The following is a 4241-nucleotide window of genomic DNA, read 5'->3' on the forward strand; positions in this document are numbered from 1 at the left end:
AGGCCGACCCACATGATATATCATCAGTTTCCTGTTTGCAAGTGGATGCGAAGATATGCGCAACAAATGCGTCACGGTTGGACTCAAAGTTCCTGAGTGAGACTCACACCAGCAATACTGCTGTAGTCGCAATTCTGATTGCAGCAGTAACTTTTGCTGCTGCATTCACTCTCCCAGGTGGGTATAGCACTGAAACTGGAACTGCAGGGGAACCCGTTTTGTCCAAGAGGCCCTCCTTTGTTGTTTTTCTGGTCTCTGACACACTGGCAATGTGTTCATCCTTCATCGTTGCTTTCCTGTGTATATTAGCTCGGTGGGGTGACTATGGATTCTTAATACACTATAGAGCAGTTACGAAGTTTCTGATGTGGATTTCTTTTTGGTCAACGATGGTGGCCTTTGTCTCTGGCCTATTCACCGTACTGATCCCACATTACCTGTGGCTAGCTATAGTGCTTGGCTGTGCTCCAGTAATTCTCCCCATCGCGACGAAACTGGTTGGTGAATGGCCAATTCTGAGATTAAGGCTGCGGGTAGGTCAGACAAACTTCAGGGGTCACAATCAGCTTCTTGATATTGTATGACTAATGACACTTGTAAGCTTTAGCAGTCCCATGTTGCTGTATTACTCTAACAATGAGCCAGATTTGTTGTTTGTCGACATTGTAAGGTGGTTTGATCTTTTTGCTGTCTATAACCTTGAAGTCACATCTTTCTGTATGTTCCTGTACTACTTTGCAGCAGTTAAAATTTCTGGTAATAATATTTCCCATCCAATTATTTACTATGCCTTGGGCCCCTGCTTACAAGCAGAGCCTCAGTTCACCCTACCTTGAACTTTTGTGTTGTAATAGATTTTCAGGTTCACCAATGCATTGGATATTCGAAAAAGAGAAAACAGATATATATATTGAACTACTTGAGGATCGAGAAAATGTCAGCGACTTGCAACAGATATACAGTTAACAGGAGTTGACAACTGACAATTGGTAATCAGGGGCAAAGATTGTAATCTGGAAACAGATAAATAATTCATCACTTCCATATGGGTGTAACCAACAATGCTACAGCTACGGACTTTTTTTTACGGAATCAGGTTACGGACAGACGTGGAGAAGTGGAGGGATTAACTTCCACATCAGTCCGTAAGGCTGTTCCGTAGAATATAATCCGTAAGTCTAACATCATTGCGGGTGTAATAGATCTGTCTAACATTACTTCAAAGTTCAAACACATGATTTCTTAGGCCTGTTATGGAAGGCAAACATATTATGCTTTCCTTAACTGAATGCTTTCTGACAGAAGGTAGAACTAACAGTGGAGCAAATGTGGAAGTGGCGTACACCTTGGTTAGTAGATTCATAAGACGTTGTCCAGGAAGTTAATCACCATTTGGATTCGATTTGTGCAAGCATCTTAAAAACATGGATATCATGACACTCGCACCTATTTTGTGTGCAACTTTTAGCACATAGCTGCACAAGTAAACAGAGTTTGAGAAAACACAAAGGAACCGACCATATCACTTGATTTTTCTTGGAGCAAGAAAGTAAACACCAAATCACCATCTGATTGGCAACAAAAAGAGGTCAACAGGAAAACCAAGAAAGCAGAGAGGCATGAACATACCATTGATCTAGTTCTTACGGGGCTGGAAGGGGTAGACAATCCTGTACCTCCTGACAATCAAGGAAACCTTTGGAGATTGTCGGTAGGGGAAGACTCTCTCTCTCTCCCTCTCTCTCTATCGCTGCTGCAGATCTGGAGTTGGGAGGAAAAGAGGAGGAGGAGGAGGAAGAAGGAGTTCAGATGGGGATGTGAAATGAGATAAGACTGTTAAGTTGTATTTTATGGTACCTTATGCGACCAGAAGTAGACAAGTCATAACACTTAGCCCGGTCCAGAGAGGATTTCAAAATTCACTTTCGGAGATATTTGTTCCTGGAAGAGATGGGCTTGTGAGGGTTGTATCTTTTATCTCCACTTGGTGTTATTATTAATTATGAACCTTGATATGTACCAGTATATTGTCGTAAAGCACAAGCACTGTCAGTTCCAAGTGAAGGAGTTAAAAAAAAGATGTGAACACACACTAGAGAGGAGTACAGAAGCAGGGTAGCGCGATGAACGTAAAATTTTGTGGACCTAAAATATTTTTCTATTTGTCCGTTGAAAAAGATATTCCGCAGGCGCCTCGACAATTCGTTGCGACGTAGGCTGTTCCAGGTTGTCCAACCAACAGCTAGGCGCGTTGCCGCAAGAGGTAAAGGGCTTCCGGCTTCTGGTGTCAAGCGTGCTCAACTTATGGTACCCAACAAGCAGGGCGATTTCTAGTTCTACCCAAATTTGTTAGACTATGTGAACCCTGTTTTGATCACGACCTATCTTCATGAGTATAACTTCTCGAAGGTTCATCAAACGCTTCACCTCATCAACTAGATGACACTAGATTGATCAGTTCCGGATATTTTCCTCCAGAGCGTCAGAACCAAGGCGCAGTCGGATTGTATGATGATTGGGAGCTCCGACTGTTCTTCTGCCAATGCAAGTCCTTCCGTCAACATACTGAATTCAGTTTCGAGTGAATCATTGCAGTTAGACAGGACTCAGCATGCCGAGAAAGTAACTGTGCCGGTCGAATACCGCAGAACCATAGCTCTTCCTTCATCATCAAAGGAACCATCCACTGAGAGTGCAGCCCAGCCAGGATTAGGCCTTGGCCATGGTGTACTTGGGGAAGTCCAGGTCTCGCCAGCAGGCTTCCTAGTCGTAACGCATGGCCGTTTCCCCTTCAAAATTTCAGTTACTGACTGCTGAACGTATACTGATGCAGAAATTGCGCCTGTGCGTGGAAGAAGACCGCCTGTCCCGCATCGCAAGTCAGCGCCATCGCACGCTCTGTTCAGCCTCATATGTGTTGCGGAGGGCGAATAAGACTTGGTGGGCGCGTCCGTATCGTAGTCGTAGGGCGCCCTGTCCCATGCAAGTGCAAAATGGCGTGGAATCTGCGTGGCTTGAAAAACCCTGCGCGCCGGATTTAGGCGAGGGCAACAGTGAACCACGCCATGGCGTCGGTGGTGTGTGTCCGAGTCTAACAGCACCTCCCATCATGCCCCCCAAAACGTTCCTAAAGCGCGTCGGATTTCCCTTCGTGCCGCTTTTGAGGGCGTCGCTACCTAGCCGTGTCTCCCAAATAGAATTGTAATATTTTTAAATTTAATCGAAAACAGTCGAATTCATTCGAACGTGATATATATTACATGGATTTGAACGAAATTCAATGAAATTTAAAGCTAAAACTAATCTAGTAGTACTTGCGGGCTCAGAGGGGTCATAGTATTGGTAAAAGTTGTACATGCTGTTGTCGACGGCATCATGCTTGCCGCGCTCGTCGGGCTCGTCGGCGGGCTCGTCCTTTACCGGGCCGCTGGGCCAGCTTCGCCGTCTTCGGTAAGGTTGGCGAGTGGCATTCCGGCGTCGCGGATGGACATGACGATCTCCGCGTCGATGTCGCCCCTCCAGGTGTCCTTGTCGTTCAACGACGCCATAAACGACGCGTTCAGCCCTGGTTAGTTCCCGGGGTCGTCGGTGCTGGCGATGAGACGCTGCCGATGCAGGTACTCCGCCATGTTCACGGCCTTCGCGGCCTCCTCGTCGTCCTGCTCCTCCTTCACCTCCGGATTCGGAACAAGGAGGGCACCGGCGCGCCTCTGCTGCTGTCGTGTTGGTTCACGGATGGTGATTCCGCCGCCGATGCTGTCGCGCCTCCGAATCGCGGGCGGCGTCGTGCACTCATGGTCCCCTCCTTTACCTCGCGCTTCGGCACGGTGTACGACGTAGCGCGGTGCGACGAAGGCGCCGATCGCGCCGGTCCCGAAGAAGACAAGTACGAGGAGGACGAGCCCGTCCTCCTCGGCTGCCAGCGCGCCGGAGTCCGAGGAGATGTTGGCGGAGAAGTCAGCATTACTAACATGGGGGCACCGTTGTGGATGCCATCGACGACGTCCGGGAGGGTGCGCCCGGGAACTCCCCGGAAACGGAGGCGCTCCTCCCCGTTCCACGTGTTGGTCCTCCCGACGAGGTCGTCGGTGCTAGCCATGTCAGCGTCGTACTGCGCTTGGAAGAAGTCTACCCAACAGTCGTCGTTGCCGGTGGGGGCCCAGGTGGGATCGGCGCGCTCCTCGACGCTGAGGCACACGCGCTGGGCTTTGATCGCGTCCCTCCAACGCTCCGTGCCGGCG

General features: G+C 49.0%; 1 long non-coding RNA gene across 1 annotated transcript; it reads right to left on the bottom strand.

Annotated features, from left to right (window-relative positions):
* Positions 1 to 1004: 1004 nt before the first annotated feature.
* LOC124679458 lies at positions 1005 to 1835 on the bottom strand. The gene is made up of 2 exons (XR_006994987.1): positions 1630 to 1835; positions 1005 to 1475 (listed from the first exon to the last, which is right to left on the bottom strand). It is a non-coding gene; the product is annotated as an uncharacterized LOC124679458 (long non-coding RNA).
* Positions 1836 to 4241: the final 2406 nt, after the last annotated feature.

This window comes from Lolium rigidum, chromosome 7, assembly GCF_022539505.1.
Source record: "Lolium rigidum isolate FL_2022 chromosome 7, APGP_CSIRO_Lrig_0.1, whole genome shotgun sequence".
Taxonomy (NCBI): domain Eukaryota; kingdom Viridiplantae; phylum Streptophyta; class Magnoliopsida; order Poales; family Poaceae; genus Lolium; species Lolium rigidum.